A 13311-nucleotide genomic window follows, 5' to 3' on the forward strand; every position below is an offset into this window, starting at 1 on the left:
GCTTTTGCTCAGGGTGATCTCAAACTCCTGAGTTCAAGCAATCCACCCACCTCCCCCTGCCAGAGTGCTAGGCTTATAGGCGTGAGCCGCGGCTCTTGGCCTTAAAAAGTCATTTTCTGTAGTAAGAAGTTGAAAGATAATTCTTAAAAATGAAGAAACAAGAGATAGCAATAGAAGTATGTATTGAAAGATGAAAATTGATGTCAAGCCAAAAAAACACAACACAACAAAACAATCCCAAAGAGGTAAGAATGGGTTCTGTTTTCTTTAGAGAAAGGTACAAAAGGAGGCAAGAGATTGTATGTTTCTCATATTAAACCTTTTAGAACTATTTGAATTTTAATCTTTTGCCCCTATGTAACTGTGTAGAAAAATCAAAACTGAGAAAACAAAACACTGTCAGTTCTCTCTCTTTCAAAGATAAGGAAACAGAGGATTTCACACAATTAATAAGCAGCAGAGGTGAAATTTTAAGTTGAATCTGTAGGTGTTCTTAAAGGCAACAGTATGCCTAGTTGCCTCTAGAAATCTGGGTTGCCTTAGAAGGGACATGATTTACCCTGTTTCAGAGTGTCTGAATCAGGTCATATGTTAAGCACCATATGTATAATGTTTCCTTACTCAAATGCCTAACAACTAAGGGAGAAGGGTATTATTCTCATTTTTCAAAGGTAGAATTTGAAGCTTAGGAAGTGGTGAAATCAGGATTTGAAGGGAAGTTTCAAAGCCCATGATAAGGAGCACAAACATGCTACGTATTTTAATCTTACCCCTCATATTTAATGCATTGGGGATGTCATCAACCTTGACATAAGATTCCTGCTTTTCTCAATGTATATCCTGTTTCTTTGGCTTGCTGTTATTTAGTCTCAAAAAACCCAACTCGGATTTGTTTGTTTTCTTTGCAGCATCCGAGCCAGGTGATGCGCTGCCTGGCAGATTTCTTGTTGTGCTGCCTGACGCTCATTTAGGAGAATGGCATTTTTCTACTTGACTTGCTGTCTCTCCAAACAGAAGTCTGGGTGTGAGGCATTAGTATTTTCCCTAAACCGACCATGAGAAAGGAGCTTAGCACAGACTGAAAACTGAACATGATGTAAGAATATCCTTCCCGAAGAATTTACACCTCCTGTCTCCTCATAAGACCCATTTTCTCAAATATGGAAACACTCGTTCTCTACATGGCTGAATTATAAACTCTGATCAGCTTATATTGCAAAGGACTTTTCTCAGTGAATCCAGAAGAGGAGTTCATCACACAAACATCACCAACCTCAAACATCCCAGTTACTCAACATTACAAGGAAGTAACTTAAATTACAGAAAAAAGAGTCAGACTTAGGATGGACATATGTCTTCATGTGTCCAAGACAGCCCTGCTTTATCCCTGTTGTCCCAGCCTATCAATAGCATCCCATTTATTCTAGTTTTGATGAAAAATTATGTGATAGCCCACTGACGCATCATCATTGCTCCCAGTGGGCTGGCACAGAACCTACGTGTGCCCTGCTCCTCTTGCTCCCACGCCAACACATGGGTTCCCCAGCCAGTTTGTGAAGAGAAACAGATAAGGGGCTATTTTACCCCACTGGCATTCTCTTCTTTTTTTTTTTTTTTTGTAGAGACAGAGTCTCACTGTACCGCCCTCGGGTAGAGTGCCGGGGCGTCACACGGCTCACAGCAACCTCTAACTCTTGGGCTTACGCGATTCTCTTGCCTCAGCCTCCCGAGCAGCTGGGACAACAGGCGCCCACCACAACACCTGGCCATTTTTTTGTTGCAGTTTGGCCGGGGCTGGGTTTGAACCCAACACCCTCGGGGCGGGGGTGCAGTGGGGCCAGCGCCCTACTCACTGAGCCACAGGCGCCACATAGTATTCTCTGTTTTTAATAGGGTAGCATTTAGAGAGCAAGCATGCCTTTTATTAATCTCATGTATTGTTCTACATACTGTTTTAAAATAAAGGCAACTTCATTTCCCAGGTGCTTTTAAATTAAACCAGGTTATTTGACAAATGACAGCACCCTTTGGGTCAGATGTTATAGATAACTACATGCAGAGCCAGGTGACACCTTTTGTAGGCTATTGATTAAAATGAGCTGATATACATCTTTCCAAGCACAGAATAACCCACTGGCATTACAGAGAAGGTTCATCAAATACATGAGAAATCATATCTGTGCTTTGATAAAGTACAAGTCTCTCAGAAATCAATCACAGGCTCCAGTTGCCCACACCACCATCCCTCAGAAAACAGAGTTCAGAGCAGGTGAATGCTGGTTTGTCAGAGACCTAGTAGAAAACAAGACAGGTTGCAAGTTTGGACAGTTGTGCCTGCTGAGAGCATTGATTTGTGGGTTTTATAATAAATGCACAATAGTAAACAACATAAATATAAGAAGTAGATAAACAGTAATGATTTACTTTTTCTGAGAAGAGAGAGAGTGACTTATCTCTTAGGCCTCAGTGCTGCTACAAAAACACTGCTGGGTTTTGGTATGTTTTTTGGGAACTACAGTAAAACACAAAGTTCGGCATTTTGAGATATTGCTCTTGAATAATTGGCAGTGGAGGTGATGGGAGGGCAGGAGTGAGGGGAACAGAAACACAGTAATATTGACTATGAGTTAACGATACTTACTAAACCCAGGAGCCCTTAGGCGCTTACATAGAGAATTCTCATTCTTACAACAGGGAACAATTCCCATTTTTATAGAGGGAAAAACTGAAACTGCTAAAGATTAATCTGTCCCAGGCTGTAGAACTGCTAAGACAATGGGGACCAGCAGCATAGCATGACACAGGTGGCCGCAGAAGGAGCGAGGTGGCGGTCACCCAGTGGTTGTGGGACCATGCTTACTGGTCCCTCCAGAAGGTCTCTCTCCCCTTCTTGCAGTTATCTGGAGTCAGAAAGCCTGGACCTCACCTCAGTGGGTTCTGACAACAAGGGGCTCTGGAAAAATCTAACCCCCCCCCCAAAAGGGGCTTCTCTTAGCACACAGGACCACTTTGCCCAACTCACACAAACCACCTGAGGCCTCACAGCCACAAAGAGGGGCTGAAGCTTGCAGTGTATGGCAGACCCAACTGGAGTTGTTTCCTGAGACCTGGCCTGTGAGACGTCAAAGTCCAATACAATAGTCCTCCCCTGAGAACCTCTATTTTTCCTCATCTGCCACTTACTAATTTTCTTAACACTTTCTTTAACAATAAGAATGTTCCAAGCTCTTCTGTGAGTCAGTGTGGTATAGTAGAAAGGGCAAAACTATTCAGCCTTAACTTGGAAATGAAATATTCCCTGTCTAGTATCTTCTGTAAAAAATAGGCTAGAAGAGATGATTGCATCTCTTCCAAGGATGTCAAAAGGACCTTTTAGTTGTGGCAATCTATGAATCAACTATGAGAATAGGATGATTACGACACACTGCAAGGAGACCTGGTTATATGGTCTTTTTAATACATTCATTCACTTTTTCATTAATTCAAGAACAGTTATAAAGCATTAGTATGTGCAAGACAGGTATGTGCTAAAGACTGTGGGTATACTGGCTTGACGCCTGTGGCTCAAGCGGCTAAGGCACCAGCCACATACACCTGAGCTGGCGGGTTCGAATCCAGCCTGGGCCTGCCAAACAACCATGACGGCTTCAAACAAAATAACAGCCGGGCATTGAGGCGGGCACCTGAAGTCTCAGCTACTTGTGAGGCAGAGGCAGGAGAATCGCTTGAGCCCGGGAGTTGGAGATTGCTGTCAGCTGTGATGCCATAGTACTCTACCCAGGGTGACAGCTTGAGGCTCTGTCTCAAGAAAAACCTGAAGGGTAGCCCCTGTGGCTCAGTGAGCAGGGCACCAGCCCCATATACCGAGGGTGGTGGGTTCAAACCCAGCCCCAGCCTAACTGCAACAAAAAAATAGCCAGGCGTTGTGGCAGGTGCCTGTAGTCCTAGCTACTTGGGGAGGCTGAGGCAAAAGAATTGCCTAAGCCCAGGAGTTGGAGATTGCTGTGAGCTCTGTGACACCACAGCACTCTACTGAGGGAGATAAAGTAAAACTCTGTCTCTACAAAAAAGAAAAAGAAAAAAAAAAGAAAGAAATAAAAGGCTGTGGGTATAGGCTAGTAGCTCAACTTAGGGTGATATGATGTATAAGTAAACAAAAATAAAAAGTATGTTTACATTATAGAAGTGTTATGACAGACATGAGTAGGGTCCCATAATAGAGGGCAACAGATTGAAATGTTTGAGTCCCCCACAAATTGATATGTTGAAACCTAAATCCCAATGGTATTAGGAGGCAAGGAAGTAATTAGGTCATGAGAGTGGAGCTCTAATGAATGGATGATGCCCTTATGAGAAGAGGTCAGAGAACTCATTAACTTTCTTTCTGCCACGCTGGGATACAGTGAAAAGACAGCCATTTCCAAGCCAGAAAGGTGCGCTGGGTCTGCCAGTGGCCTGATCTTGGATTCCCTAGTATCCAGAACTATAAGAAATAAATTTCTGTTGTTTGGGTTGGGAAAATGGGAAAGAACTTGGCTGAATGGTGTTTGTGTTCTAGTGATTTTTTTTACAATGTGGAACTTTCAAGTCTTGAAACTAGAAATTTAACTGAGATTTCTAAGCGAAGTGTTACAGTAGCTTGGTTTGTCCTGACTACTTATAGTAAAATATGAGAAGAAAGATATGACCAGAAGGCAGAGTTATTAAGTGAAAACAAACTAGAAGTAAAAGATGTAGAAAATCCCCAGTCTAGGGGCGGCGCCTGTGGCTCAGTCAGTAAGGCGCCGGCCCCACATACCGAGAGTGGCGGGTTCAAACCCGGCCCCGGCTGAACTGCAACCAAAAAATAGCTGGGCATGGTGGCGGGCTCCTGTCGTCCCAGCTACTCGGGAGGCTGAGGCAGGAGAATCGCTTAAGCCCAGGAGTTGGAAGTTGCTGTGAGCTGTGTGATGCCATGGCACTCTACCTGAAGGGCATAAAGTGACACTCTGTCTCTACAAAAAAAAAAAAAAAAAAAAAAAGAAAATCCCCAGTCTATCCACATCATAAAAAAGTGAGAAAGCATTTTCTGAAGAGAACACTAAGCATGCGGCTAAGGGACATTTTGATAAGGAGATTAGTCTGGTTACAAGTCATGGACTTAATTAACCAGTCCAGCAGGAAAACTTACCATCTGAATTGAGGGGAAGGAGATGGGAAGAAATGAAGGAAGGCTGCTAGAATTTAGGAATTTTATAAAAGAGGACTATAGACCCATTTGTGTAATGTGAATGTGTGCTATTCACACATATGGGAAGAATGACCCTGAAGGCAGTTCAGAGATCATCAGTTATGGACGAATAATGCTTTTCCTGGGCTTCCAAAAGAGAACCATCATCTTGCTTCCAACAGGCCAGACAGCCTCTACCCAAAACTGTGGGGGTAGGACTACCCAGCAGAGCCCTGAAGAGCTACAGGGGAAGGACCAGTGCCCCAGTGGGTCTGGAAGGTTTTATTTGAGAAACCAAGGATGCGGTGGCATAGACAAAATGTTCGTAGCGTGAGGCCATTTGGCCAGATGCTGAGCTTTCCATTGGTGGGCTGCAAACAGTAGTCAGAGAGAGAGAAGGCAATAACTATTTCATTGTTGATATGTGCTCATTAATATAAAAGCATAATCTAATTTAGTCTTTCCAACTACACTGCGAAATAGGTACTGTTATATTCATTTTATGTTTCATGTTGAACACCCATAAATAGTAATGTTGACATTTGAACCTGATTTGTCTATTTCCAAAGCCTGTATTCTTCCTCCTACAACAAAATTAGAAGAAAAGGGAACAGAAAGACAAAGTTGGATTTACCGGACACTTTCTCTGTCCAGTTACTATGCTCTTAAAATCTGGCACAGAAATAAAGAAGAAGGGTGCCAAGATTCTGTAGGGCTAGAGTAGATAGAGGACGGGTGGGATGAATCCTCTCCAGCAATATTTTCCAGAAGTAGAGTTAAGAGTTGTTATAACAGTAGAGGCAAAATCAGGAAAAATGCCAAAGTAACTGAAGCTATGAAGTTAGTGAGCCCCAAGAACATGTGAAGCTCTAAGAATTAATAATTCCTGGAGACCATAGCTGGTAAATTTGCTTTATTATTACCTCCTTTTCTTTTTCATTGGTTCTTTTTTCTTTCACGCACAAGGTAGAAAATTAATTATTTTTTTCCACTTTTCAATTGAGATATAATACACAACACATAAAATTCATTGCTTAAAGTATACAATTCGGGGGGAAGGGTTGTGCGGCTATAACTATTATCTAATTTCACAATATTTCCATCACCCCCAAAAGAAGCCCTGTGCCTATTAAGAGCCTGCCCAAATTCTTCCCTCTCTGAATCCCCTGACAACTACTAATCTACTTTCTGCTTCTATGAATTTACCTCTTCTTGGCATTTCATAAAGGCAAGATCATACAACATGTGCCCTTTGATTTCTTTCACTTAGCATCATGCTTCCAAGGTTCATCCATGTCTCAGGAGCATGTTTCAGTACTTCATTTCTTTTTACAGATGAATAATAGTTCATTTTATGGATATATCACATTTGGTTCATTCATCAGTTGATGGACTTGGGGCTGTTTCTATTTTTGTCTACTATGAATAATGCTTCTCTGAACATTCATGTACAAGTTTTAATTGTATTCTGACACATCTACATGGGGCTCAGTTAGGTATTAAAGGTCAGTATGTAAAACAGATTTTTTTTTTTTTTGAGACAGTCTTGCTCTGTTGCCTGGGCTAGAGTGCTATGGCCGGCCTTGGCCTAGCTCAAAGCAACCTCAAATCAGGAGCTTAAGCAATCCTCCTGTCTCAGCCTCTCGAGTAGCTGGGACTATAGGCACATGCCACCATGCTCTGCTGATTTTTCTATTTTTAGCAGAGATGGGGTCTTGCTCTTGCTCAGGCTGGTCTTGAACTTCTGACCTCGATCAATACACCTGTCTCAGCCTCCTGGATTGCTAAGATTATAGGCATGAGCCACTAAAATGTACTGAAGATTGCATGTACTGAAAATTGCCCTCAAAAATTTCAGGAAGTCACCCGCACGGAATCAACATAATGTTCAAATGAACCGGTTTTCTCTCTAGCCTCTTCTTTGTCTGTGAGCCAGTTGAAGCAGCTGGCTTGGGTTTGGTGGCCATATTGCATAAAATCTACATGTCATCAGTTCTGTTCAGTGTGGCAACATGATCACATTTTAAGAGATACATGAGGATTGAGTCAAACTGAATCCAATGTCCTTTCAGATCCTCATCTCATGACCACTTATGGACAGACTGGTTGGAGAAACTGCCCATACTATTTAAATTGCAATTTTTCTCTGCTTCCGTCAGTATCATAGCCTGAATTTGTGTAAAATAAATGTTCATACTGTGCAAATTTCCTGCACAGGAAAGATTTCATCTCATTTTCTTTGGCAATCCTGAATGAGTACCTCTGAATAGATATTTTTGTTGTTGAGTGACAAAGAAATTTGAAATTAGGATGCTTTATTTCAACAAAATGCTTTTTAAAAAAATCAAACATAGAGCTTTAGAACCAGAAAAGGCCTTAACTCTATCAAAGTTTCTTCATTTTATAAGTGAAAAAACTAGAGTCTGGAGAGCAGAACCAGGTGTACAGGACCTGAGTTCACTGTTCTTTCCACCAGACTGCGATCATTCCCCATATTCACAAATTTTAGAAAAAGTAGGTCACATCTTCTCAGGTTTTATACTATTCACAACCGTTATAACCCAGCATGTTATCTACTATTTTATTATTTTTCTTTCTCTCTCTTTCTTGTGCTAAAGCTGAACTACACACCTTCCTGGCTAGCAGGGAGTCCATGAGGGTAAGTTAGCCAAGAGAAAGAACTATTTTGTCTATAATTTATGGCTTTTTCTTTACACACAGAACTTTTCCAAAACAGACTGTACACTAATGATTTTGGCTGAAAATGGCACCTTGTTTTCTGAAGTTGAAGGTTAGCACAAATTTTGTCATTCAAACAAATTAGTTAAACAAATTAGAAATATTCACAAAAATAAGAAAATGGGTTTATGGTTGTCTCATGACCACTATTGTAGTGCCATTAATCCACACCCTCCCTATTTCTTCAGCAGCTGACAGAAATTCCCCATCAGCAGCTAGAGAAAGCAGAGTCTTTTTAATGACAGGACTAATTTGTTTCTGGTAAGAAGTGACAACCTGCCTCTTTGCTTCAGATTTCTCAAAGATAATGACTTATGTTTTCTTGCCCCAATTAACCACTGGCTGCTCCCGAGAAGGCCATGTCCATTCAGATAACTGAGCTTCTTTTCCACTGATAACCTTCTGGTATAGACATGGGAGTGAAATGCAGATTCAGTGCAGAATCACGGACAGAATTATAAAGATTCTAAACATTCCCTTTTCTGGTCTTCTTCTCATATCCCCATCATAGTCAATTTACATCTACTTAATAATTTAAAAATTGGAAACAATCAAAGACAGGTTTATTCCACAGAGCAACGAGACTCACTTAATGTCAAGTGCTTACAGAAGATCTGGCAGAATCATAAATATGTGATTTAAAGATAGAAGGCAATAAGGAACAATGAGATCTGGGGTCAATTTAGAGAACACATGCCCCTGACTAAAGATATTCCAATTCAGAAGTTTTAAACACAATGACATCTAAAGGATACAAGTCTTTGGGTTCCAGATGAATTAGCTGTGAGAGCTACCAGTTTTAACTATAGCTGACATCTAAACACACCCGATGTTTCCTAACACTCCTGTCCTTTCTCGTCCCCTTATACTTATCTGATGATCAGTCTAGGAAAAAGCAATAAGGAAATGTGGATTCAGTGCCATTCTTTCTTCTGGATGGGTGAAGGAAACACACATTTTAGGTTGATCCTTTTTTCCATAAGTTTCATAGTGAGAGAGACCTGAGGTTGTATAGGACATGGTACAAGTCCTCATGATTTGAGGTTCCGTATAGGAAGCTCACTATTTCTATGTCCCACATTCAGTTCGATCAGTTGCATCAGTACCAAAGCTGACATTCGATTGCTACTTGCCCGAGTCTTTCTACTCTCTTCTTAATGGTGCACACCTCAGGCATTGAATAGAGTTGTTGTTTACTATACTCCTTCCAATCATGACAAATGATATAATAGAAAATAGGTCCTTTTATTGGACTCTATTTTAAGAAGATGTTGCTTGAAAATATATTACTCAGAATTAGCAGAGTAAACTTTTCAACTCATACTGTTTTGTTGATTGTGGATAAACTTCATGCTGGAAGAAAAAAATGAAGAGTCTTAAATAAGAAAACAGAGTCAACATGACCAGAATTCAACCTAAGGACAGGGTTTTGCTCAGGGATAGGAAAACACAAGGGTAGAAACAAGTTTTCAAAACCATAAAATCATACATGATAAAATTTTGGAGTTGAAAGGGATATATGGGTTTATTAAGGGTAGGCCCTGAGAATGCTAAGATGAATACAAAATGACCCATATGGGCCACTCAGACCATACAATCCCATCTGATACGTGGATTCTTTCTGCAATGTTTCCTCCAGTAGGTGTCAGCCTGGAAATAATGTCGCCAAGAATAGAAAAATCACTAACTTCGTTTTGTGGGTGGCTTCATTGAAACTTTTTCCTTTTATTGAACATAATAAAATCCTGCTCTGACGGTCAACATCCATCTCTTCTAGTACTGCCTTCTGATGTTCTTTGATAGTTTTTAAATATTTGACAACACTGACTCTCCCTCCTCATCCACTCTCTGTGAGTCTTCTTTTCCTTTGCTCTCCCATCCTCAGTTATTCTTCCTATCTTCATCCTGTCTGTCATCTTTAAGCAGATTTCAAATTTTAATATCTCTCTGAAAATAAAAACATAATTCTCATAGCTCAGGGGTTAGGGCGCTGGCCACATACACCAGGGCTGGTGGGTTCGAAACTGGCCTGGGTCAGCTAAAACAACAATGACAACTGCAACAACAACAAAAAAATAGCTGGGAGTTGTGGCAGATGCCTGTAGTCCTAGCTACTTGGGAGGAAAGAGAATTGCTTAAGCCCAAGAGTTTGGGGTTGCTATGAGCTGTGACACCACAGCACTCTACCAAGGGCAACATAGTGAGACTCTGTCTCAAAACAAAACAAAAAATAATTCTTCTCTAGCTATATTTTCATCAGTGCTACAATAGATATTTAGATTTTTCCCTCCTTGTTTTGGATAGTCCATAATATCCTAAATTTAATTTTCTTTTCTTTTCTTGTTTTTCCTTTTATTTTTTTTTTGTGTGTGTGTTTTTTTTTTTTTTTTGGCCGGAGCTGGGTTTGAACCTGCCACCTCCGGCATATGGGACCGGCGCCCTACTCCTTGAGCCACAGGCGCTGCCCTTTCCTTTTATTTTTAAACCATAGCATACTGTTGACCCATCAATGATCTTCAGTCAAACTAAGTCACAACTTGACCCTAAAATTTGACTCTCTCATCCTGACCTTTAGAGCCAAATGCAAATCTTTATAATATATATAATATATAATATATTTGTTACTATATTATTTGTCAAGTATTACGGTTGGTTTGTATGATTTTCTTAGCCAGGTAATTTTGAATACTGATTCTGATAGCTAATCTGTACCTTAGTGATACATGTCATCAGGAAATTTCCATTAAAAAACCTTATGCTGATGAAAGCCAGTTTTTGTTCTAAATTTTCTTAGGAAATATAAAATTTCCCCAGAAGTTAATATAAAAATCTCTTAACTACAGTTCATGGAATCTGTTTTATTTCCATCAAATAGGAAATCAAAATGCTGCCTCTCAATTGTCCACAGCTACTGAAATATGACTGGCAATGCCTCCTGTGTGGGTGAGCTCTCCTATCAGTTTTCCATGAATATGGCTGTGAGTTTTCCCGCATTTGTGCCATTAGATAAGTTTCTTCTGCCTGGGATTACCTATACTTTTCTTAACCTGTAAGACTGTTATTCATCTCTGAATTCCCTGTTCAGTTACTATCTCTACCTCCTTAGTTTCTCAGCCCTTCTTTTGCGTTCCATGTGCACTTTGAACAGCTCTATTTGTTTGCTTCTTAGTATCCACGCCCAGATGGTGAGCTCCGAAGTTTTCAGCTTTTGCTGAATATAGGCATTCCTTGGGGAACTTGTTAAAGATGAAAAGTCCTGGTCCCCTCCCAGGAGATTCTGCTTGTGCAGGTCAAGGGTGTTCTCAGATGTGCATTTATTTTAAGACTCTTTTGTGATTCTGATGCTTATGGGCTATGACCCACAAGGGCCCAACTGGAGGGAAATGGCTATGTCGTTTGTACTTCCTGACTATGCCCTCATATTTGCACTGCATCAGACTGTCCCCTCATCAACTATACTGGTCATTATAATTTAATTTCCTTTGACTTATATATCAAGAAGTGTTGGTGCAGAGAGCACAGTGACCAGATGTTTTCCCTATGCTGTGGACAGAGCCTGTGAAGACAGACTTATGTTATATCAGAAGAGATACAGGAGAGGCTTATGAAAGTATGTGTGTAGAAGAAGCCAGAATCCTGCTCTTCTAGGTAGAGTCCAAGCTTGGCTTACGTTTGTAAGCAATTCTATTTCTAAAGAGAGAGAAAGGGGCTAAAAGTTAATAAAGTGACTGTTTTCCAGTTTGGGAAATCTTCAAAGCAGATGCTGTTAATCTTCACTTAATTATATCTTGCACTTTTGCACACTGATTATAGACCTGCTAGAAGGCCATATAAAAAGCCACTGTTTCTCTAAATGTTCCACTTACATTTCCTCTCCCATAACAAGGAACCTACTTTCAGCTCCTTAAAAGACACAACCATTTTAACCTTTAGAAATGGATCCTACTAAAGTACATCAGAGAGAGATGCTGGGAATGTTAATTAACTTGCTTTCATCTTGGTCAAATTCTGTATTTAACCTAAAGGCCTACATCTTTTGGGTGGTTTTCTTAGATTTGGTTGTCTATGACAGCCAGAGAAATTCAATCATGGTTTGGTGGGGCTGCTTCTTTGAGAGAGTAATACTCCACCTGCCTCTGGCACAGAAAACAAATGCCAAGAACAGAAGGTGAGTCACTGATGAATTATTCTGACACATCCTTTCTCCTTCCTGGTTCAGGGTTTGTAAGACACCAAAACCTTCCCTTTCAGATTTGGGACTAAGTGTTGGCTCCCCTCCCAACCCCATAGGAGTACCTCTAAAATATAAAGAGATGGATGATTTAAAACATGCACATACACACACCCCCCAAACACGACTCTGCTTCTGAGAGATTGTGCTCACATAAAATCAGTCTACATGACAAAGCACCATCCTCATGCCACCGGAAGTTCAGATATTTACAAACAGAAGATAAAAGTACCTAATTTTACTCTTCTGTTTATTTATTACACAATTAGTCATTTAAAAATCCATTTCAGCTTTGGAAATTATAAAAGGGAAAACAAACCATACTTTGAAAACAAACTACATTGAGCTTTAAACATTTAATGAACTGAAGCGCTCAACATAAACCATTTCTTTCCTTCAGGAGGGGAATAGCTCTATGGCAAGATGACAGATATGAGATGACAGATGTAACCTAAAAAGATATGAGTGGGAAAGAGATGGATTTTTATTTATGTATTTCAAAAATATATAACTTTAATAACGCCAAGGATGTACCAGGGTAGTAGCAGAGGTAGGTCGGAGATCTATGCTTTTTAATATCAACTTCCGCTCTAGTAAGGATTTTTATCACATTAATAGCTAAATCATACTGATTATAAAACAGCTGAGATGAGACAATTAGTATGGCCTACGACAGCCATGAAGAATGAAACATGGGAGGTTTTCAACGCCAGCCAGATGGATATCTTCAATATACTCTGCTTGTGGTAATAAGTTCAATTAAACTGAACCAGTACAAAACAAGTCTCTTTGAATGCTCGAAAAGAAATTAATTATGTGCTTCACACTTAATGAAGCCAAAGAGTCACATTCTGTTTGCTTTTTCTGTTTGTTTGTTTTGTTTATTCTCATTAGTAAGTGTTCATTACAAAAAAAAAAAAAATTCATTATTTCATTCTACAGTGGAAAGCCTTAACATCTTTGGATTGAACGAGTTAAATATCACCAGTTAAAAGGTTGTGTGTCTTTTACACTATCTGGGAGAAAAGCAGAAAATGAGATCCACTGTCTGGATGATTTTGCCTGCAATCTCGGACTATGTAGTTTTAACCTGAGGTTTTCTTTTGAATTTGAGATGCTCTACATATGAAGC

The 13311-nt window shown here is 40.1% G+C and overlaps 1 protein-coding gene across 1 annotated transcript in view; it reads right to left on the reverse strand.

Annotated features, from left to right (window-relative positions):
- Positions 1–13311, reverse strand: part of CNTN4 (contactin 4) — a 365224-nt gene that overhangs the window by 63453 nt on the left and 288460 nt on the right.

The sequence above is a fragment of the Nycticebus coucang genome, chromosome 8 (assembly GCF_027406575.1).
Source record: "Nycticebus coucang isolate mNycCou1 chromosome 8, mNycCou1.pri, whole genome shotgun sequence".
Classification (NCBI taxonomy): domain Eukaryota; kingdom Metazoa; phylum Chordata; class Mammalia; order Primates; family Lorisidae; genus Nycticebus; species Nycticebus coucang.